The sequence below is a fragment of the Papio anubis genome, chromosome 1 (assembly GCF_008728515.1).
Source record: "Papio anubis isolate 15944 chromosome 1, Panubis1.0, whole genome shotgun sequence".
Lineage (NCBI taxonomy): Eukaryota > Metazoa > Chordata > Mammalia > Primates > Cercopithecidae > Papio > Papio anubis.
The window spans coordinates 143,919,462-143,944,487 of NC_044976.1; the positions used below are offsets into that span (position 1 = coordinate 143,919,462).

Here is a 25,026-nt window from a genome sequence, read left to right on the forward strand (position 1 = left end):
AGATTCTGAATATTTGCAGAGTTACCCTGCCACTCCCAGGACATGCTGACATTTCCTTCTTTTCTCTTTTTCCACTCTCCTTCTCTCTGCTCTGCACCTGGAATTTTTTGTTTGGAATGGGGAGCAAGGGGATTAGTGAGAAAACAACAAATTCTGAAACATCACACATATATATATATATATTTTTTTTTTTTTTTTTTGATGGAGGTTCACTGTTGATGCCCAGGTTGGAGTGCAATGGCATGATCTCAGCTCACTACAACCTCCGCCTTTCAGGTTTAAGTGATTCTCCTGCCTCAGCCTCCCGAGTAGCTGGGATTACAGGCACCTGCCACCACACCCAGCTATTTTTTGTATTTTTTTTTTTTTTTTTTTGGTAAAGACAGGCTTTCTCCAAGTTGGCCCGGCTGCTCTTGAACTCCTGACCTCAGGTGATCCGCCCTCCTCAGCTTCCCAAAGTGCTGGGAATGCAGGCGTGAGCCACCGTGACTGGCTTTTCCAGTCTTTTTTATCTGATACATGGATTGAGGTTTTTGATGGAAAAAGATATGAATTGGTGTCTTCATCCATCAACACTTTCTAATGCAATGGTTGAACACTTGTCTGGCTGCTCAAACTGGAGAAGGTCACAGGCAAGCCCATCAATTAAATACTTGAAGTTTTGGTGTTTTCGTATATGCAGTAGGCAAGAGGGCAAGGCCATAGGTGAGACAGTGGTTGAATGAAGGAGGAGGAGAACTTGGTTACAGAGAGGAAGAGGTAAAGACAAATTGGGGGGAGATGGAGTTATTGAGATATAGAGCTCTCTGTAAGAGTCACGTAGACTAAATGGAGTAAGGGAGGAAGAACCCCAAATGGATTAGAGGTTGTACTGAGAGAGTGGTGAGTTTTCATTAGTATTTCTAAGATTGAATCATTCTGAATATTTCATGCAAAGTAGATTCCTGAAATGGAGGTCAAGGAATTGAGAAGACCAAAAATATGAAATTTGAATGTTAGAAAATTGGTAATCCTCTGGATTCTGAGCTTGCCTTATTCATTACCAAACTCTTATGGCACTAGTTCTATTCACCACATACTTTTGAAACTTATTTCTTGTGTAGTTAGTGTCATTTCATGTGAGTTAAAGAGTTAGAGAGTCATATTCCTTGGGGATAGAAACCATGCCTCTTCTCCTTCAGAGAACAGAATAAGGGATAGATGTTGCCAGGGAGAAAAGAAAAAGGCTATAAATGTTGCATTCCAAGATGCAACAGGAAACATTGTATTTGGATAATGCACTACTTTAAGGTATTTATTTTCCTCCTGTATTAACAAATTTAGAAGGTTCACTCTACTACCATCCTTATTTTACTACCTGCATTTCCAAAATGCCTCACCTCCCAATACAGCTGAAATGTATTCATGTTTGCCATTGATTTAATCAAAGTTTACTGCTTGCCAAATCATATGATATATTCTAGAACTTGCAAAAAGTATTTTGAATTAATGGCTTTGTCTGATTATATGTCTGTTTCTCAGTTCAAATGGAGTTAACAAAATTAAGAGCTGATTAAAGAAAAAACACATTATTAGCCATTTTACTTATGTGGTTATCTACCTGTCGGGAAATATTATGGAGAGAATCTATTGCACAAAGTGAGCTCTACTTAAGACAACTTTTATATGTGTGAAATATTTGCCGTCTCTTATTGTACTCTGTAATCTGCAAGCAGGTTTGTGGGATCTGATCACCTCTCATGTTGGGAGAATTACAAAGCCATTTATTTTTTATGTAATGAATTGGTGGATGAGCAAGCCTAAAACATATGTCCACATATGTCCATTCTTTCATTCAGATGCTCTCAAAACAAGAGGCTTTTGATTATGTCAAGGGCATTTCCTCATTCTGCAAAATGGCCAGAAATCCAAATGTTTATTTATTTTCTTAAAGTGTTTATCTTCACTTCGGAGTCCCACTTGGGATTAGAAGAGCCAAACATACTAATATCCGATGTATTCTACATCCAAGGAGGAATCCGAAGGCCTGGGAGGCAGGAGGGCTATGGGAACTCCGGTCAGCAATTCCCGCAGCTGGGCCAGGTGCCGGGAAGGCCCCGCGAGCCGGGCGGGAGTGATGGAAAGCCCTTGACATCTGACGGCCCTGCCAGTGGCCTCTGCCAAGAGAACAGGGAGGGGTGCTCGTCCTCGGCGGACCCATCTCCACATCACAGCTAGCACTAATTGGTCCTCTCTCTGGCTGTCACGGCGGGGAGGCCGGAGATTGGCACGCGTCTGTGCCGCCCGCCCGGGCCGAGCGCGCCCAGGGCCTGGGGTCCCGCCCGCCGCACGGAGAGGTCGCGGGGCGCAGCCGAGCCGCGGCTGACTCAGCGCGCTCCGGGGCGGCAAGCGATGGCGAGAACGGGGCCCTTCTGTGAGGCTGGCACCCAGCGCTGGCAGGCAGCCTTCTATTTTTAAAACCACAGCAATGATTCATTGGAAAATGTGGAAATCTGCATCACCTACATGTTTTGGTAAAAAGTGTGTTTTTGTTGTTGTCTTTTAAAGAGGCATGTTCTCTTTGTCTCAAACTCAAAAGTTGGCCAGTTCAGTCTTTCAGGAAACTTACAAACCCTCTTACTCTGAGGAAACTTACAAACCCTCTTATCTGGTTAGAGCACTCATTGTAAATTTTAAGTCGTATGTTCATTTCAGTTATTCATGTGACCTCCATATATTGACATCAAAATGTAAACTCTTAATGTGAGCTCCCGTGTCTGTCTTACACAAGATTCAGGATCTGGTATAGATTCCCATCTCCTTCTGATGAAGACTAAGTCTAAGTCATGTGCTTTAAATGCTCGCTAGAGCCCATGCATTGGCTGGTAATGTGATTCTAAGGTTGCCAAGGGGCCGTGAATTCTGATGCTGTTTTGTCACAGTGCATGGGTATTTTCTGATGACCTTAGATCATGTAAACATCCTTGTGCTCTTCCCCTCTTGTGTACTTCAGTGCACACTTGCACACACATCACCCAGGGCCGCAAATATGAGGAGACAGAAACATACCTCTAATCAGTCATGTTATAGTCCTTTCCTAAAGGCTCCATCCCATTCATTTAATTAATAAGATGATAGTTAAATAAAATAGGAGGTAGTCACATAGTGAAATACTATGCAACCATTTAAAAAAGATTTATTAGTGTTATATTTATTCATATCAATATAAAGTCCATGGTATGTTAGTAAGTTATTTTTTTAAAGTATATAGTATAATCTATTTTGTAACAAAAATATTTTTTAAAGGTCGTATTATATATATTTTTGTATACAAAAAAATTCGGGGAGGACTTGCCCCGTGAGTGTGGGTTATTTTGTCACAGTTTGCATTAATTGTCCCACTTGTTGGTCGCAGAATTCCCCTTTCCTAGACTCAGGTAGGGATGACTGTCCTCAACCCCAGTCAGGAAAACATACACCTTGGCCTTGCTAGTCAGAGTACTCAGACAAGTTGGAGGTTTAACGCAAGACCCAAGATGGGCTGTTCAGAGATTTCTCTGTATTTTGTGAGGAGTTATTAGAGAAGAAGCTCAGTTTCCACTGGGATTGTTCCTCTAGTGGTATGCCCATCTGTGGTCCTTGGCAGCTACTGTGTCCTCTGCAGCAAGAGAGCTGGTTAGGAATGCTGAGAGTAGACGCTGGATGGCAAGGGATTTGCCTCTGGATCCAGCCATGCCTGAAGCAAGATCCAGCCCTTGACCATTTCAGTTACATTATCTTTTTACTCAAGTTCGATTATGTAAACTACTTAATAGGTAACTTGTGTTCTATTCTCTATACCTCTTTATTTTCTAAATCTTTTGCATTTAGCAAAATTTAGCATTGAGTATGTATACATTTATAACCAACATGTACATACGTACATACCTTCATAAACTATTTTAAAAGATACATAAAATATTATTTACTGAAAGTTTTACTATGTTCCAACAATAGACATATCTAATTCTCACAACAATCCTTTGAATTAAGTATTATTATCCCCACTTTATAGATAAGGAAACTGAGACTTGAACAGGTTAAATATTCTAGCCAAGATCACACTGTTAGTAAGTGGTGAAATCCCTATGCAAACTCAGATTCTAAAGCCTATAACTATTATTCTTTACTGTGCTATATTAATTGAAAAAAGAAATCAAATCTGATTCTCATATGAAAAATAAGCATTCTGTTTTGTGTGGCAATAATATCTGTGTACATTTATCTATATATCTAGATACATAGATGATATATATCATGCACATTTCTAAATGAATATATATATATATTTTGCATTTAGCAAAATTTAGCATTGCCTATGTATACATTTATAACCAATATTTACATATATATGTGTGTGTGTGTGTGTGTGTGTATATATATGTTTAGTACAGGTGATGATTTTCCCAAACCTTCCTTGCTGTGTCTCCTCAGTAAACTCCTGCCAATCCTACATCAATAAGTGCTCTTCAACCATTCCTATTCCATTTTTTTCTTGTAAATATTTCCTCTGATCTGTTTGGTTATTTGTAGATTGACTCTATGTTCTATTTTCCAAGGCTGTCCTGGCTTGTGCCTATTGTCCTAGTATACTTATATTGACACTGACTTTTATACTCAGCGGTTGGGACAATAAGTGACATAGTTGCTGTAGTTATCTGTTCATATTTATTCCTCCAGGGTGGCTTCCTAGAAGTTGAATTTGAGATGTTCCTTATCTGTACCCCACAACACCCTGCACAGCTTCCTTCACGGTGAGTTTGATTCTGTAATTACCCAATTCCTCTCTGTCTCACCACTAGACTTTGTGTCCAACAAGGACTATAGTTTCAGGTGTTTACTTTTTTCTGTATTTATCTCTTGGGCCTAGCATAGTGCCTCACATATACATACCACAGTGATTTTTTGTTTACTTCTTTGCCTGTTTCCTGGGCTGTGTATCCACAGTCAGCCCTGTGGGGAAGATGCGGTTTTATTCATCATTGTACCTCAGTGCCTGGAATGACCCGTGCAATGCCAGGTTCTCAATATCTATTGAGAATATGTTGAATATGTTATTAAAGAATGAGATTTTAAAATCAAAATCTCTGTTCTGTCCATGAGCATACCTTTATTTTCTCCATTACTAAGTTTTTTGAGGAAGAGCTTGACTTCTGTATCTGAATCAGTGTTGCGGACCTCACCGTGCCTAGCACTGTATTTTGTCCACAGTCAGTAGGTACCACATAAAAGTTGGAAAAAATGATGCAAGTCAAGTCCTGGCTCTACTAGTTACTAGTTGCGTGACTACTGGAAAAGGCAGTCATGTGCACCCTGCCTTTCGACCCCTGCATGGTTCCATAAAGATGTACCTTGGGCCGGCACATTTCCTAGCAAGGAAATAAGGAGCCCTCACAACCTGAGCTGGCCACATCTCTTTGTTTGGGAATCCCTTTCCCTGTTCAGACCTTGATGTGCAAATTGTTGTTGTACTTAAGTGTGTGTGTCCTATGGCAGTCAGTCAACTCCACTGCTCTATCTGTTACCGGCAAGGAGGGAACAGAGTTCTTTGCCTGCAGCATGATAGAGGTATGTGCAGACCCTCTTCCTGCATCAGCCAGAGCAAGACTCACCGCCACTGTGGACTGATGCTCCCTATTGAAGCTAATCTCACTCTGTTTATTTTCCATGTGTTAAAGCATCTCTCCATCAGTGTCTGTGTGAGTCATGTCTTCCTTGGTGACCCTGATGCCTGCAAACCCTGTAGCAGGTTGACATTCTGGGACTGTTGCTCCTGGTGGTAAGTATTGTTAAGCTTTTTGCTATCCACTGCACACTGGGACTCCTCACCTGGAGGTGGTAACAGGAGTTGCTTGTTTGACAGTGACCTTCAGTAAGTTGCTTCCCTTCCATCCTCAGTTTATTCATCTTTAAAATGGGAAGATATAATCATGTCATCTATGATAATAATTATAACTTACACTTTAAAATTCTCTATGTATTATTATTTCTATCCTACAGATTAGAAAATGGAGGCACAGAGCAGTGAAGTGAGTTACCCAGCATGGGTAACTTAGCAGGGAGGTGACCGAGTGTGTGCACCTGGCATGCAGTTATTGTTTGATTAATGGCTGAGTCACTTTGGTGGTGACTATTGATGTTGTTATTCTGGTTATTGTTATTGTTGTTAAAATGGGTCTAGCAACATCACATGCAGATAACATCACTACTGTATGCTCCTGATTGGAAGTTTGCATCACCTTGGGCTGCAGATAGAAGCAGAAACTTGTCTCAGCATCCAGAGGCTATTAGGATGCAGGAGGTGGCCATGGTATCCTTTCAAATTCCTTGCTATCAACCAGCATAGGCTAGTGTATACACAATTTGGCTAAAACTGTGCCCCTGTAAGTCCCACTTCCCTAGAGTTCCACAAGGGAATGCTGGGATTGTTCCTCCTTCAAGAGACTCTAGCAGAAAACCAACCCTTCCAATGAAGTGATCACTGGATCCCAGAGCTCTAGGGGTTTTCTAGATTCTTGGGCCTCCTTCAGAGGCTCCTTTGGGTGGGAAAAATGAGGGAAATGTGGACAAGTTTGTAGGATCTTAGGACTGACATAACAAAGTACAACAAACGGAGTCGCTTAAGCAACAGAAATTTATCATCTCACACCTTTGGAGGCTGGAAGTCTGAGGTCAGTGTCTGTGGGGGCCCACACCCTCTGAAGACTCCAGGGAAGGATCTTTTCCAAGTTTCTTTCCTGGCTTCTGGAAATTCCTTAGTTGTTGCTGAATAACTCCAGTCTTCACATGGCATTCTCCCTGTGCATGTCTCTGTGTCCACATTGTCCCTTTTTATAAGGACACCAGGCATATTGAATTAGCGGCTCACGCTACTCCAGTATGACCGCCACTTATCTAACTACCTCTTCAATGAGCCTGTTTCTAAATAAGATCACATTCTGAGGAACTAGAGATTAGGATTCCAACATACAAATTCGGGGCTGTGGGAGGCAGGAGGGGCACAATTCATCTCGTAATATCAGACGCGGCAGACGCAGCAAGCTGATAGCCAGCAGCAGCTCAGCCTGTGCTTCCAGCTCTGGGCAGAGCAGAGGACAAAGGGAACTAGGGGGCGCTTCCGCAGCCAGGCCAGAGTGGTGCAGATCTGACTGCTCCTGAAACCAACAGCTCCATTCTCCCCGGGATAGCAGCATGAGAGGAAGCATAGCAATAACTAAACTTCAAAAACCACCCAGGGAGGCAGCATGGGAGAAGTGAAGAAATAAATGGCCCAGCTGCCAAGTAATTCACTGAACGTGGCCGTCCTTGCAGGCATCACAGTAACTTCAGTATTGGAAAAGTGAATTAAATGAGAATGAGAACCCGCTAACGTGTTGTTAGCTCACTGTTACAATGCAGTGTGACATTTACTTTAAAAATCATGTGGAAGTGGTTAACAAATTCTATTACAGCATTTACAGAACTTCAGTGCAGCTGCTTTTCCCTGAAAGGGAGGTGTAAAGCCATTGAGCCGAGCTCAGCAACAGTACCCAGAATGTGTAGCACAGGCAGTGGGCAGAGGGAGATGACACTGCATGCTGGGTCTGAGTGACTTAACCTTTCGGAGTTTCACTGTCCTTACCTGGAAAAATAGGATAGCAACAATGCAATAACACATGTCAATGTGCATCGCAGCCCACAGGGCAGACGGTGTGTAAAAAGGAGAAAACATAGGAAATAAAATATTAAAAGGTGTATAAACTTAGATAATTCACATCGAAAATTCTGCCTTTTCTCCATGTGGACTCATGGCCAAAGCATCTGCTGTGCCTCAGTTTCTCCTTCACCCCAAATATTATTAAAATTAGTAGAAATCAAAGCCTTTGATGTGTTGAAGGGAGATGATCTCTGAAAAACTGCAATATGCAAACAAAGGCATTCTGCAAGCATTTATACTTCACTCTGCATATACTCCCAAATGTTCAAAAAAATGGAAGAATTTCTGTATAATTCCTGTAAAAGGCTGAATAGTGCTAACATCCAGCAGCCAGGTCAGTTTCTCAAAGACCAGAGTCATTCAAAGCACATTCAGTAGATGGAAAGAACTAAGATCATCTTGACTTAACAGGTGTTTGGGTCTCATGGATCATGAGAACCCTGATCATTTGGCTAGTCAGGGTGAGATAAGATCATGCCTAGTTATGTACACGCAAAGTAGTGTACCAAGGAGAGGACAAAGTTTACTGGGCCCCACAAACTGGAGGGGGACAGGGGAGGCAAGAAGAAAAACTGCAGGACAATGAGGAGACCCAGTTGAGCCCCTAAAGACTTTACTACTTACTTTTCATGTCTGCCTAGTTCCTCTCCTTTAAAGCACCCCTATTTCACAGACATATTGTGAATACAGAGCAAAAGAATCAAAGCAAAAGTGTTATAAAATGTAAAAGGCCCAGTGCAATCGAAGGAATGATTACAAGTCTCCAGCGAGCCCTCTCCAGGCTTTCTGCAATCAGTGGAATGGTTCGAAGGCCGTGATTAAATCTATGCATCCAACTCCTCCTCCTTTCCCCTCTCCCCACTTTCTCAGCAATGTGGTCCCTGCAGTTTAGGCAGCATTCAATATTGGCAGGATTTTAGGTGCTCATGCTGCTGTAAATTAGCCGCACTCTGCTCCTCAGATCAGAATGTCACTTAAATCCCCCAGCGGAGACCTGAGGGACCCCTTAGATGGCTCGTGGTTCCAGAGATTGTGAGGTGGACAGGGTGGCCTTATCCAACCCAAAACATCCCGTCAGCTAACATGGTATCTCAAAGATACCGAAATTCCAGATTCATCCCAAATGGATTTGGCTGGAATCCCCATTCTACATGCCCAACTTTTTAAAAGATAAGTACCTATCTTTGAAATACTAACTCAAGTTGGTTTGTTTGCTTGTTTGTTTATTTGTTTTTCTTGCCTTTTCCTTAAGTCCAGGTCTGGATTGAGACCTTGGGAGAATGCAGAATGAGCAGGGACCAGGTTGCTTCCTCAGACTCGATGAAGATTCTCAAAGGTGACTTAGCAGGGAAGGGAAGAGTGTGCAGGTGTTGGTGTAACCTGCCTGCTGAGAAGGAGAAGCAGGAATAGAATAATCCCTATGAGCCTGGGTGTCAAAGGCTAGATGGAGCCTGAGATGGCCCATGAAATTTCTCCAGGCTGGCACAGCCTTGGCACACTAGGCTGATAGCTGTGCATACTAGAAGGACCTGGAATAATAATAAGAAGAAATGGTGCAGCCAATAAAGCTCCCTTCAGCAGCAATCCATATGGACCAACCACCAAAGGGCTGAAAGGGGATGATGGATACCCCAGCAGAGAGAAGTGTAGACAGATGACACAAGGGCATCATGCCCCTCCCTTAGGACTTCCTAAGTCTCCTATTATTTCAGTGAATTCCAGAGGAAAAGAGGATGCTGAATGAAATAAAGTTTCTATCACTCCAGCAGGGCATGATGAGAAAATGGAACTGTAATAGAAAAATAAAGTTAGATGTCTCTCACACACTCAGGTTTGCAGACTGAGGCTCATTCAGAAGGAAAGCAATGGGCTGTCATTCCCCTTTCCTGTATTTTTATTATTTTTCTCTCTCTATCATCGACATCTCCTTTTTTGAAAAAAAGGGTGTTGAGCGTGCAGGAACAGAAAATGAAATGTAGGTGTGGCCATGGAGGTCAGAGCAGAGACATTGCCAATTGCCATTGGCAGACAATACCACCAAATGGAATTCCAGGGTTTCGTTGCCCTTCCGGAAGTGATGATGTTCAGGGGTTGCAAGCGCCCATCCCTGCCCTGTGTGCTGCATCTGACTGCCCGGCGCCTGACACTCCACCTTTCCCCAGTCTCTCCGGCACGTTGGGCTTCTCCATCTTTTCCCCTCCTAGCCATCTGTTCCTGCTGCTCCAGCAGTCTCCCTGCTCTCTCCCCGCCAGGGCCTGTCTGAGCAGGAGGGTGTGAGGGCCTCTGATGAGGTGGGCCTCGGCCCCTCCATCACTAGCAGCCTCGAGGAGAGCACCAGCTGTCTGGCTTCATTTGCATTTTTCTCTCCCAAATAATGAAATTAGCCATGAGTTTCCTGAGGTGATGCAAGACGCAAATTTAGGCTAGACGTGTCAGTGTGTGATGGAGAGGGAAGGGGAAGGTCAGGGAAGTATTTTGATAACCACTTTGCAGCGCTAAAACAGAAGGAAAACAATACAAATGTTACTGGAGATGGACTTTTTAGCTCAGAGGAAAGTTAGATGAGGCTTTTAAAAGGTAATTTCCCACTCTCTGGGATGAAGGCACAAACATTTTATGAACAAACAGAAAGGGATGCCAACTAAGGCTGACGCAGCTCTCGTTACTGAACATTTCTTTGGCCACATACAAAATTGTCCTAAAATGCCAACATTTGCTGAGCTGCATAGGCCAGGAAGCCAGACACTGCTGCAAAACCCCAGTGAGGTACAGAAGCTGACTGCCTTTTCCTCTGAACTATCATTTCAGCCTTCCGGATGGCAAATAAAGCAAGACTCTGCTCATTCATCATGAAGATTCTGTTACCAGTTCAGTGAATGGTTCTCACATTTGTCATCTGTTTCTGATATTTTTAAACTAATTAATTGATTATCATCTTTGAGGCAAATAAACAAACTCTTGGTTCTATTTTGAAGCAAGTTCATATATAAGGATTTTTAAAGATCCTGATATTACCCACAGGCTCACAAAGTGGTTCAAATGACCCTCTACAGTGGCAGACAAAATTAGACCCTCAGATGGATAGACAATGAACTAAATACTTCACACAGGTTAGATGCCATCTCTCTTCTACTTACAATGAAATTTAAATTCCTTCCCAGAGTTTGAAAGCCCCTATATAATCTGGCCCCTGACACCTCTCTAACCCCCTCTACTTCTCTTTCTTTCATGCATTCATCCATCCATTCACCAGTTTATCAAATATTTTTGAGTGCCTTCTGTGTTCTGGGCACTCTCCTAGGTACATGGAGTATAACAAAATCATGATTTCTGTGTTATGAAGCTTAAACTTTACTGGGGGGGCAAGACAGACAATAGTCCTTATACACATAAGTAACTGAATTTTATAGTGTGTTAGATGCTGACTGCTATGGGAAAAAATAATTAAGCAGCATAAGAGAGACTGAGCGTGACGGGGGTTGTTATTTAAGATAGGATGGTGGGAGTAAGTTGCACGGAGAAGGGGACCTTTGTGCAAAGGCTTGAAGGAAGTAAAGAGTGAGCCATGTAGAGCTCAGGGGAAGGCAGCAGCAAGCCTGAGATACTAAGGAGGAGGACAGAGGCCATTGTGGCCAGAGCAGAGTGAGAAAGGGACAAGGTGGTAGGAGAAGAAATCCAAGAGGCCATGGGGACAGATGGCATGGGGCTGTACGTGCTCCCTTAGGGATTTTGCCTCTTACCCTGTGGAAGGTAGGGAGTCTACACAGTGTTGTGATAAGATCTTATTCAGTATTTTTTTTTTGTCATTTTTATCCTTCTGTTTATCTTCCAAAACACACAAAAATGTGAAAGTGGCTTACAAAAATTCACTTTTAAAATACTTTTCAAAATATCTTTTGTAAGTGAGGAAACCAGAATAAAAGGAAAATCAAGGCAGGCAAAATAAAATTATATCAAAGGTAAACATAAATCACAAAATGCATGCAAATGTGAATTAATTTGGGAGCTAGAGGTGAGCTGCAATTTGCATCTGAGTTTCATAGCTGGTAAAGCAAAGTCAAGAACACAATCAGGTAAAAGATATATAATAAACCATTGTTCTGGGGAAGCATAATCTGGTTTTGGTCCTGAGACATGAAAACATTTTCCCAAGGTTTTAAAAAGGGATGATCATGAGGTATATCAGATAGCATCCTTCATAACATCTTCATAGTAACAGTAGATACAATCACAAATTCTATGACCTCAGTAGACAACAATGACACAAACTGAAGCAATATAACTTATATTTTAATAGGACCATTCTGTTCAAGGAGCTGAGAGCAGACTGTGAGGAGGTAAGGATAGAGTATTAGGATGTGATTGCATTCATCCAGGGACATGGTATCTTAGAGGGTTATGGCAATCGAGATTGCAAATGGTGGTTATATTCTTGGTATATTTTAAAAGGATGGTGTGTTAGTTTCCTTAGGGATGCTATAACAAATTGTCAAAAACGTGGTGGATTAAAATAAGAGAGATAAGCCAGGTGCAGTGGATCGTGCTTGTAATCCCAGCACTTTGGGAGGCTGAGGTGGGCGGATCACTTGAGGCCAGGAGTTTGAGATTAGCCTGGTCAACATGGCGAAACCCCGTCTCTACTAAAAATACAAATAATAATAATAATAATAATAATAATAAGAGAAATGTATTCTTTCATAGTTCAGGAAGTTAGAGGTACTAATTAAGGTGTCAACAGGATTGATTCCTTCTAGAGGCTCTGAGAGAGAAACCATCCCTTGCCTTTCTCCTAGATTCTAGTGACTGCCATCAATCTTTGGTACTCCTCACCTGGGGCAGCGTTACTCCAGTCCCTACCTGTGTCTTCATTCACATTGGCTTTTTCTCTGTGTCTCTATTTCTTCTCCTCTTCTTATAAGGACACTAGTCATTGGATTTAGGGCCCACTCTAATCCATTAGGATCTCGTCTCTATCCTTAAATAATTACATCTGCAAAGATGGTACCTCCAAATAACGTCATGTTCTGAAGTTCTGAGTGGACATGGGTTTTGGAGGGGACACTACTCAAGCCGCTTGAATGCTGCCATTGCTGCAATCTCTAGAGGTAAGGGGTAAGCAGCAGACAGCAAGGTGAGATGGAGAAGGGGCAGAGAGCCAACAGGGTTTCCCTACAGGATGAATGAGAGGCATGAAGGAAAGAGAGGAATCAAAGATGACCTAGGGTTTTCAGCCTAAACAACTGGAAAAATGGAGTTGTCACTGAGAGGGCGTGGTTATAGGAGGAGCAGATTTTGGTTTGCAGTGGGAGTAGTATAAAAAGTTTTGTTTGGGGCATGTTCAATTCAAGATATCTTTAGACATCCAAGTAGAGATGTCACATACACAATTAGATATGCAGTTGTCTGAAATGGCTTGTCTTGATGTCATCATGGACATATTTCATGTGGAATAGAACATTTTAAGTCTTTTTATGTTTTGGGAAGCCAAAAGTACAAGATGCCTGCAGAATGCCCCGTAGATCATGCCAACCTCTGTCATTTTCACAGACTGCCAAGCTTACCTGGGAAATTTAGGAGCTTGCTACTGGCCACTTTCAAGTTCTGCCATGTACTATGTGGCTTCAGTCAAGTAAGTAACCTTAGGCTCAGTTTTCTCATTCATAAAATGGGGATGAAAAAATACCAACCTTAGAAGAGTGCTGTAAGATTTATGTTAGATAACATATGTAAAGTGCTAGTGGATACTAAATAGAAAGTTGTCTGGGGTGATACTTTCTGACAGTGAAAGCATCTAGATTTTGCTGATTTCTGCACTACTAGAGGGAAGGGCCTGGCCATTTTTACCTGCAGGACTCATTCCATGTTGTGGATCATATTTCCAGGTGGAGTTAGAGTAAATTTATTGGACATGCAGGGAGGAGATATATATATATATAGCTGACCTTTGTCTAGGCAGGGTCCCAACAAGCATTATGCCCAAATAAGGATATTCAGAAGGAATTGATTTGCAAAGAGACTAATTACAAAGGTGTGGATGGGTCGAGGGGACTGCTTAGCAATACTTTGAGAATCAAGGGTTAGCTATAGCAGAGCGGCCATCACTTCCAGGCTCAAAAGAAGGAAAGACGAAGAAGTTATTGGAATCTTGAAGAGAAAAGAGTCGTACAGAATTGCCCTCTTCAGAGGAGCAAGGACTTTCTGTAGAGGTGACTCATGGGGAACCAGGAAAATTCGTACTGTGGTTCATTTTCCTCCTTCCCTCGATTTGTGATAAGATTCTAGCACTGTCGTTGAGGGAAACCAACCAGACACTGGAGGACACTGGATCTCATTGCTTTAGTCTCTAGAGGTAAGGGCTGAGGAGCAGAGAGCAAGGTGAGATGCAGAAGGAGCAATGGAAGCTATTCAGCACAGGCTTCTTCTACTTACCATAAACCCAATGCAGGGGCTTGCTAAAACTCCCTACACTTTTCAAGCCTGAAAACTGTTCAGCTGTGTTAGACTGTTCTCATACTGCTATAAAGATACTATCTGAGACTGAGTAATTTATCAACGAAAAAGGTTTAATTGACTCACAGTTCCACATGGCTGGGGAAGCCTCAGGAAACTTACAATCATGGCAGAAGGCAAAGAGGAAGCAGGCACCTTTCTCACAAGGCAACAGGAGAGAGAGAGAGAGGAGGGGAAACACCAGACACTTATCAAATGAGCAGAACTCATGAGAACTCACTCACTATTATGAAAACAGCATGGGGGAACGCCCTCATAATCTAATCACCTCCCACCAAGTCCCTCCCTTGACACATGGGGATTAGAATTCGAGATGAGATTTGGGTGGGGACACAAAACCAAACCACTTCACCAGCCTAGTATTTGTTCTCTTACATAGTGTGATTTTGGTTTTTCTTTCCTCAAAAGAGAATTTTTTTTTTTTTTTTTTGAGATGGAGTCTCGCTCTTGTCACCCAGGCTAGAGTACAGTGGCACAATCTGCTCACTGCAACCTCCACCTTCCGGGTTCAAGCAATTCTCCTGCCTCAGCCTCCCAAGTAGCTGGGACTACAGGCACCCGCCACCATGGCCAGCTAATTCTTGTATTTTTAGTAGTGATGGGGTTTCACCATGTTGGCCAGGGAGGTCTCGAACTCCTGACCTCAGGTGATCCACCCGCCTTAGCCTCCCAAAGTGCTGGGATTACAGGCATGAGCCACCGTGCCTGGCCCTCTTTTCTCAAATTTTAGAAAAGGATAGCAAAGGACTGAGGATTGGTGCAGTAGAAGCAGGATTCCACCCCTTCATCCCCTACTTTGCCCTCCTCCCATCCCCCCACTCCATGTCTGTCTCCAGATTGGTCTGTGCAGCTGCTCGCAGTACAGTGGCCTCCTGGGGGCAGCACCAGCCTTGTTCTTTTATGTATAATTCCAATTTTACCATAATGCAAGTTTACCAGCGTCCTTGGACAGGTTGTTTAACCTCTCTGGGCTATAGCTTCTTCATCTGTAAAGTAGTGGTCATAATACCAACTTCGCAAGGTTGTGGTGAGGATTGGAAGTCGGTGTGAGAGTCAGTTAACAGAGTTTCTGGTTGGGAAGAGGCATCTCTGTGGAGCAACAGCGGCAGCCATTAAGCACAGGAAAAGCCTGGATTTGGGTAGCATCACTATTTAATAATGGAATCCTGTTGTTTGTCAGGACACATCATCACAATGCAAAAGGAAAAATCTGGAATATAAAATGACAGTTTCTTGATATGCAAAGATATCTAAACTAACTTTGTGGATATTAGTTGTATTAAAATATAGGATAAGTGATATTGCAAAAATAGGATGCACTCTATAATATTCCCCTTGAAGAGGTCATTGCTAGATGCTCAAATAGTATTAGCACAGACTAGCGTGCTTCTGGACCTCTCTAGTATTTTGGTGCCTATTTCTATTCAAGGACGTAAACTTTCCTATGTGGTAGCATGGAAAAAAATTTGCTTTAAATATCATGTTTCTCCTATAATCATTTTGGAATGTGGATTAAAGGTAATATTAATGATAAGGTTCTATTTGATCGAGACAAACTTTAGTATTTTTCCAAATCCCATTCATGGAATTCTTGGATTTAACTGTACTCCTCCAGTACTTTATTACACACAGGTGCTGAATGAACATCATAACTGAGCATACAGTTTCCTGGGGTACATCTAAGAGGACACGACTCTGTCCACCAGGGAGTGAGATCTTTCCCTGGTTTTCTCTTTCCTCCCTCTGCTCTCCTCCTGCCTTATTGTCATCACTGGGAAAGAAGATTTCTTCTTGACAGCTCTTCATGTCAGTCAAAAGTCTAGGTCAGACACTTATCAATTGACCCAGTGTTAAGGGTAGACACTCATTTCAGCATCTGTCAATAGCTTCTTTTGATCCATTTAGACCAGAGCCTGCATTCCTGCCGTGATTTATATGGAAGCGTGCATAGACTTTTAAAGACAGGGAAACATTTCTAGAACTCTAGAAATCAGCTGATGTGTATGCTGCTGCTTCTGTTGCACTCAAACAAAGAAATCTAAGAGAGAAGATTAAGCCTGGGGAATAATCCCGAGACCTTCAAAGATCCTGACTACAGTGTCTCACCATGAAGCTGGACACTCTCCAAGGCCAGGGTATGGAAGACTGGAGTTCATGCTGCACACCTTGCTTGTGGTCTCACACACTCATCAGGCTGGAAAGACCTCCACCAAGTTAGTTGAGCTAATTCCTGGGTTACCAGGCTATGGAGCTGCGTTTCCAGGGGACAGAAACCACAGCTAACCTATAAACTCCCTTGGAAGAGTGTGCGAAGTTACAGGAAGTGGGGCCAGTATGGGATGTCCCTGTGGACCAGCGTGGCCTGCCCTCCCCTCCGATTTGGCAAAGGATCAACGGAGACTTCCCCCTCGAGCTCAGGTGTCTTTTCACCTCCACACCTCCCTGGTTCCTAACAGGGATAATGCACATTTTTCTTTCCCAGGTGTTTGTCACAAAGCTGCCAATCCCTCCCTACTTGTGAGACAGGAAAAGAAATGTGAACATGTAAGAAATTCAGAGGGGCCGAGGAAATTTTCCTGACATGCTCCTGCTGTGACACCACGGCAGTTGAAGAAGGCCTGTCATTGGGCTGTCAACCTTTAACCTCCCCCAGACGTATTTTGAAATGATGTGAAAAGAATTGCTGTGCTGTACCACCAGCTCCTTCCAGCTCTGCATGTCTGTCCTTGATGTCAGTCAAAAGTAGTTAACTGGCACCCATGGTGCCTTAAAAAAAAACCTCTGCCAAATATCAGTAATGACTGTAGTTAGGAAGACTAGCTCTTGTCAAGTAATGACTTTTTGACATAAGGTATTGTTTACCTAGGCAACGTTCTCTTACTTGCATTTTAATGAGCCTAATTAATAATAAGTTAGGAGTCCTCAGCTATTTCTTCACAGCTGGACCATATGCACTAATTACACTGAATGTGCAAACCTAAAATAATCCATTTAGTCAGAAGAAATAGTTTAAATATAGAAAAAAGCTTGATTTATGTATATTTCTTCTTCTTCCCCTTTATGATGTCAACTGTGATATCACAGCAATTTGCAAACAATTAAGGCAGATATCACCTCTAAAATGTAGGTTTTCTTTGTGGTTTTTGGTTGACGTTTTCATTTGTAAAAGTTTCCAGAGTTTGTATGAGGAATTGATTGATAGACTTGCTTGGTCGAACCAGAATAGTTCTCGGGTTGAAGAATAAACACCAGAGGTAGCAAAAGGTAGTTTCTTAACGAAACTATTTTACTTATAACAAATAAATAACCTCCAAAGGGACATTTTGGAGCTTATAAGAGCCTTTTATGTATTGTATAAAGCATGCTTTTATGAGCTTCCCTTAATATTAAGTTTCTAGTTAGCTTTTAAGCAATCCTCAATATAATCTTAGGAACCAAAATAAGTATTTGCAATCAGGGCAAGACAACAACTTCAAAGAAGAAAAACTCCAAGTCACTAGACAGAGTTTCCAAGGGTGACACAACAACTCTGTTCTCACCCTCTACCTGTCACAAAAGTACAGGGTACCCTTGCAGAAACAGTCTTTGGGAAAGTGCAGGGAACACTATTTTTCCAGAGAGAGTTTAGTCTTATCAAAAACTGGTTGCAGAGAGGTGGAAACTTTAGTATAATTATTTGACTCTAAAGTATTGGTACTGTCACAAGGATATGATGAGCTGAGGTGCAGCTGTTAAAGGAAAGATAATCTGTGATTTAATATATCATTGATCCCTTGAGCACAGTTTTTTTTTTTTTTTTTTTTTTTCAAAATAAACTGTGCAGTTTGCTTTTAGGTTGTGGAAAGATCCTGCAGGAAATGTCGTGAGGAATGCTTCAGGGAAGGCATTGCTCCAAATTCCTACCAGGATTCTCCTAGAAGTCACGCTGCAAACTAGAGCACTAAGGCCGCTAACTACATTAAATGGAAGAGAGAGGAGTTTCTGGCATCGGAGCTGTATTAAGAGACTTCATTTTTAGAGTGACTTTTGGACTTCACCAGGTCCCCATCCACCCATGTTTTAACAAGACATAGTTCAAAGCAGTCAGAGACGATCTGAGCTAATTGGTTGATTCAGCAAGAAACCTGGGAAAAGGTGGTGCTGAGGTTGGAGGCATCAGGCTGGCAGGGTTAGCAGATGCTCTCCAGAAAGGGCCTTGGAGTGGAGGTGCACCCTGCCAGGCACCATATGTGTGACGGACATGACGGAGAGTGCAGGATGCCTGAACGAAGGTGACAGCCCAGCTCTCATTCGCAGAAAAAGAAATTTCCCTTGGAGTAAACACGAGTGAAAAAATGTCCACAGAGTGTGCACATATTCAGGCTGGTGGCCACTTGGCAGAATTTTCCCTGCTGTAATCTCCTTCACTAAGGAGGGAAACCTATACTATTTTCCATGACAGGACACCTGTCCCAGTTGTCTTGCAAGGCTCTTCAAGACCGCAGAGTAATGACAGAATATAGAGATGCAATCACCAGGAACATTTGGGAGCACATTGCCAGCACATTCACGGATATTCCCTCCTTGAATATGTTGAATCCTCACGTTACCCCAGGTGAGACAGACATACAGTTCATTGACAGTGGAGCTGGAATTCAGACTCATGGCTTCCTGACTCCATAGCCAGTGTTGCTTTCACTGCCTTCTTGGGTTTAAGCCAGAAGAACTTGGGAAAACAGAATCAAAATGTATTATGTTGAAAACTGCCATTCCTTTCTAATGGAACAGATGTCATTCTGTGAGAACATTTGCTGGTCCCCAAACATCCCAAGTTTCCCCCTCCCTGCCCCTGCCGAGAACTTCTTCCTTGCCACTGCATTGAAAACCTACTGTTTGAGACCACCCCACTTGATTCTGTCTCCTATACCAAGAGAAGATTCTTAAAAATCTAAATGCTATATAGATACATATTATTTCAGTGCAGGTAGGTGGATGGAAGTCAGATACAAGTTTGTGAAGATTGAACTTGCCAAAAGAACTTCAACTCCTTATTGGGTGTGGCTTTCAAATAGAAACCATTATTGTCTTATTTATACTCACCACAACCACAAAACATTTGGCAAGCACACTTGATTGTAGAAGAAGGGTATGGCAAGAGAGGTCTCAGAGGCAGGTTGTCTGACCCTAGGAGCTCACCATCTTTACATCTGAAGAAGTAGACTGCTACGAGAGGTTTGTCAGTCTTCTCAACAAGGATGTTGAGTCATTGCGGTCATTGCAGATGACTGGACATCAGAAACACCTCCTGAGTCATCATTTCCATTGCTCGACGTTGACTGGTGTCATCGAAACTGTTGACCCATTTAGGCTTACAAGTTGCTGAGTAGACAATGCTCACTTTATTCACTTTATTCCCTAGTATACTTTTCAAGGTAACAGAACTAGTAGATATGACTGGATAGAATGAATCTTATTTATTGACATGAAAAGTTGGCAGTCAGAGCTCTGGCACCCACCAATACTGCCCCCAACTCCCTCCCAAACAGCCTGCAGCACCAGCTTCTTACCCAGCTTCCCCTGCCTTTGGGGTCAGTCTGAGTTAGCTCCAGGGTAAGTATTAACTCTATGTGGTCCTGGGATCTGCAATACACAGAGAGAAGTTATTCTGGGATTGGGACCAAACTGGAATATATCTTCTTTCATCTCAGCTGGAGGCTTCAGGATGTCACTTAATTAACACCCAGGCTAGAATTTTCACTCTGGATTCACACCCTTGGGCCAATCTGAACTGGAATAATTCTCCAGAATCGAGACAAGAAGGCTATGTCCCTGGCTCTGTTTAGAGCATGTTCTGATCCTGGAATAGATCTTGAGTCCCACTCCCTGCCTTTACTCAGGCTGTTCCCTTCTCTGGGAATTTCTCCCCACCTCCACACTCATTTGCCTTATTTTATTTTTCGAAATGGAGTCTCACTTTGTCACCAGGCTAGAGTGCAGTGGTGTGATCTTGGCTCACTGCAACCTCTACCTCCTGGGTTCAAGCAATTCTCATGGCTCAGTCTCTGGAGTAACTGGGGCTACAGGTGCGCGTCACCATGCCTGGCTAGTTTTTGTATTTTCAGTAGAGATGGGGTTTCACCATGTTGTTCCAGGCTGGTCTTGAACTCCTGACCTCAGGTGATCCGTCCACCTCAGCTTCCCAAAGTGCTGGGATACAGGCGTGAGCCACCACGTCTGGCCACTTTCCAAATTTTTTATTTGAGACCTAACTTTTAAGATCCATGTTTAATTCTATCTCCTATCCAGAATCCTTCCCAGTCCCCTAGTTGCAAATATAAGTTTATCTTTTTTTGAATGACATCCCTACCTGCCTCTGTATGTTTTATGACCCCTTTCCTATTGTGTTAGTTGTGCAAGTGGCCACAAATTTAACAAATTAATGGAACACATATTTATTATTATCTTACAGTTCGGTAGGTCAGAAGTCTGCCCACTGTGTGGCTCATTTGGGTTCTCTGCTTATGGTCTCACTGGGTGAAAGCCAAGGTATCTACCAGGGCTACCCATTTCACCTGGGGCTCAAGTCCTCTTCCAAGCTCACTGGTTGTTGGAAGAAATCATTTCCTTCTCACAGTATATATGTGTTTCCCTCCATCTTCAAGCCATCAATGATGTTGAGTCTCTGTTGAGCTTCAAATCTCTGTGAGGTCTCCCTCTGATGCATCTGTCTGCCTCCCTTTCTTTTCCATTCTCATCAGGGGAAAAGCCCTCCTTTTAAGGGCTCACATACTAACATTGGTATGGTCAGCGTAATCCAAGATAATCTCCCAATGCTAAGGTCCCTGATTGGTGACATAAATTACAACTGCAAAGTCTCTTTTGCCACACAACATCACATACCCATAGGCATAGCCCCAGAGGGTGAAGGGCATAGGAACCAAAATTCTGCCTATCACACCTATCGAGCAGCCTCTGGTATGGCGCTACCCAGAGAAGGTGGCAGTGAACTGCTGTGGAAACATTGCATTTCCCATTGCCTCTTCCGATTGGCTTTCCTAGAAAATGTCATTTAAATTCTACAAGGGTGTCCCTCAGAGGTCCCCAAACAGCTGAATGTGATCCCAGAAGATTTTAGAACTTCTTAAGTATAAACTAAAAGAATCTTTACAGAAGCTAATAAGGCCTAGACTTAAGTCCAGTTCAGCTTCTTAGCAGACGCAAGCTTTCAGGTTTGGGGTCTTCTAGTCTCTCCCTCACCCAGAGTTATAAAGATCATGCAGGGTCACATAGATGAAAGCATCTGAAAACACTAAAATGCCACACAGATACAGGAATAGTTTCCTATTGATGCTGTGACAAATTACTATGAATTTAGTGGTTTAACACACCACATATTTATTCTCATACGGTTCTAAAGGTCAGCAGCCTGAAATCGGTCTTACTGAGCTAAAATCAAGGTCTCAGCAAAACTGCATTCCTTTCCGGAGGCTGGAGGGGAGACTCTGTTTCTTTGCCTTCATCAGCATCTAGAAGTTGCTCGCATTCCTTGTATCATGTCCCTCTTCCCTTTCCAAAGCCAGCAATGATGGCAAAGTCTTTCCCACATTGCAACGCTCTGACACTGAGTCTTCTTCTGCCTCCTGCTTTCTTTTAAGGACCCTGGTGATGACACTGGGCCCACCCAGAGAGATGATCCAGTATAATCTCCTGATTTTAAGGTCAGCTGATTAGCAAACTTAATTCCATTTCTAAACATAATTCCCCTTTCCCATATAACATAGTCATGGGTTCTGGGGATTACACATGGACATCTCTCAGGGGCCATTACCTATCTACCTACCATGATGATTATGAGACAAATCAGCACTCACCTTCTTTAAGATTGATGTGCCTATCTGACTTGGTGTTAGGACTGGGACTACTTCAACAAGCTGTTAGAAGCTACTGATAGTACCTTTTTTTTTTTGTGGCTCCACTCCCAAACCCCTCTCTTGTGGGCAGGCCAAAGCGAGAGCTGCTTTGCAGGTTTTCTACCCTGGGTGTTGCCAGTCTGTTTTCTTGGGGATCTCTCTGTCTCTGGGCCTCCAAGTTTCTCTGTAGCTGCTGGAATCATGCGAAATGCCTGCCACCTCTTCTCTGGGAGTCAGCTTCAGACTATTTCCTATCTTGACCTGATTCTCTTCATTTCTCCATGTAGTTTGCATACATAACCAGTTAGCATAGGTTCTATTTAACATCCTTGCCAACCTATAGAGTGTAAATCTTTTGGCTTCATTCACTCATTCACTAAAACATCTATTGAATGTCTACTATGTGCCACACTAGCACTTACAGTCAACAATCACCAGCCAGACCCTCATTAGACTCTCTCTTAAAATGCACAGTTGATTCTCATTATGTGTGCTAGTTACATTTTATAAAATTATTGTGAACACGGAATTAGCAAATACTTAACCTTTGCTCCTAGGAAAAATACAGGGTTAGTTTCCTGCAAGCCTCTGGTCATAACATTTTTGTCAACTGATCAATGTATAACCTTGTTTTATGTGTGTTTCTGTTTTTTTTTTTTTTTTTTTTTTTTTTTTTTTTTTTTTTTTTTTTTTTGAGACGGAGTCTCGCTCTGTTGCCCAGGCTGGAGTGCAGTGGCCGGATCTCAGCTCACTGCAAGCTCCGCCTCCCGGGTTCCCGCCATTCTCCTGCCTCAGCCTCCCGAGTAGCTGGGACTACAGGCGCCCACAACCGCGCCCGGCTAATTTTTTGTATTTTTAGTAGAGACGAGGTTTCACCGTGGTCTCGATCTCCTGACCTTGTGATCCGCCCGCCTCAGCCTCCCAAAGTGCTGGGATTACAGGCGTGAGCCACCGCGCCCGGCGTGTGTTTCTGTTTAAAGATACCATATGCAATATATATTGCTGATTCATTGCCATTGAACTGATAGCTAATAACTATAACTTATGCCGGAACAAATCTTATCTAACACACATATTTTCTCTGTAAGCCTCATCTCAGCCTTCTTGGACAGACAAAACTAGGCTGCACTTCAGCACTGCACTTGGGATCCATTTTAGAAAGCAAAATCACCTCAAAAGGTCCAAAAATGTGGAAAAGGTGGCAATTGGTGGACTACAAAAAAGCTTTACAGTATATGAGACCTGAAACAAGAAGGTAGACCATCATTTTGACCTCAGCTAAGAATGCGCACTCCAATTTTTCACCACGCTGTATATGTCCTCAAAATTACATAACGTCACCAAGCATATTGACTTAAGGATTACAAATACATTTTAACAATCAGGCGAATTCATACATGTGGAATTCTCAAATAATGAGGATTGACTGTATTTTATTCAAGAAATAGACTTGAAAAAATCAATTAAAAGGCAATATTGTTACAGGTTTCCTCCAAATGTAATACTTTATTTAAAAAAAAATAGTAAAAAGTATCATTTGTGTTTATATAAAATAAGCCTTTTCAGAAACAGAATTAAACATGCGGCAGATTTGGATGCTATAGCACTCAGATATCTGAAATCTATTGATTACTTGACTAATTCTTATCATTTCTCTTGGGTTTCTTAGCCAAAATGAGCTCATTTGCCATCTGATCTGCCCTCAATTAATGCATTTTACATTCTCATTCTTTTAGCGTCTCTCAAAGCACGGAGGTCCCCGAGTTCGGTCCAACATGCGCTGCTTTCTCGGGGTGGGTCTAGTGGCGGAGGTTGGACCCACCCCCTGCCTCATGCTTCCTAGCTGGCCTGCCTGGAACTCACAGTGCTTTCCCAATGGAAGAGCCCCGGCAAACCGCTCTTCAGAGGGTGAGGAGCTGCAGAAGGAGGAAGAGGAAGCCCAAGCTGCTTTGGTTGGGCTTCTTAAGCATAATCCTCAATTGTTCTATTTCTGCATATATGAAATGGGAATTATGCTCACTGCCCTGCCCCATTTATGGGGTGGCTCTTCTTAGACTGGAATAAGAACATTTTGGAGAAACTTATGCACTGTAAAGAGATATTAAGATGATTAGAATTTATTTGAGCTCATCACTTCTTACTTTCCTCTTCCTATCTCAGGCTTTGCACTCTCAGGAAATAGCTAAAACTCTAATAACCTTACGAGATTATTTGTGAATGGTTCTGGAAAAATGGACGTTAATATAAACCTTTGGACTAAACCATAGGTTGAGGGATTTTTCTTTTCCTTTTATTGTGCCCACATGTAAGGGAAGTTGTCTAGGTCTTGACTTCATTTTCCTTATTTCTCAAAATCAAGCTTTTAGGTCTTGAGAGTTAAAAGCGTGCTCTTTTGGCAGCAGTATTTCATAAAACAATAATTCAATGAAATATTTGTCACATTAGGCACTTATTAAACACTCCCACTATGCCAGACCCATGCCTTGCACTGCAGCAGACATAATGTGAATAAAATACCTTTTAAAAAGTAGGAAATCCTTCTCGAAAAAAGTTGGAAATCCTTCTTTTTTTTCTTTCTTTTTTTTTTTTAATGAGATGGAGTTTCGCTCTTGTTGCCCAGGCTGGAGTGCAATGGCACAATCTAAGCTCACTTAACCTCCGCCTCCCGGGTTCAAGAGATTCTCCTGCCTCAGCCTCCCCAGTAGCTGGGATTACAGGCATGCACCACCACACCCAGCTAATTTTTTGTATTTTTAGTAGAGATGGGGTTTCACCGTGTTGGTCAGGCTGGTCTCAAACTCCTGACCTCAGGTGATCTACCTGCCTTGGCCTCCCAAAGTGCTGGGATTACAGGCCTTTTTTAACTGCCAGCTAAGTTTACTTTTTAAAAAAGGATTTAGGCAAAGGCAAATT

General features: G+C 42.5%; 1 long non-coding RNA gene across 1 annotated transcript; it reads left to right on the plus strand.

Moving 5' to 3' along the window:
* The first annotated feature begins 396 nt into the window (after positions 1 to 396).
* On the plus strand, positions 397 to 24,706 carry LOC103877889. Its single transcript, XR_637806.4, has 4 exons — positions 397 to 2,513; positions 4,699 to 4,772; positions 5,697 to 5,797; positions 23,850 to 24,706. It is a non-coding gene; the product is annotated as an uncharacterized LOC103877889 (long non-coding RNA).
* Positions 24,707 to 25,026: the final 320 nt, after the last annotated feature.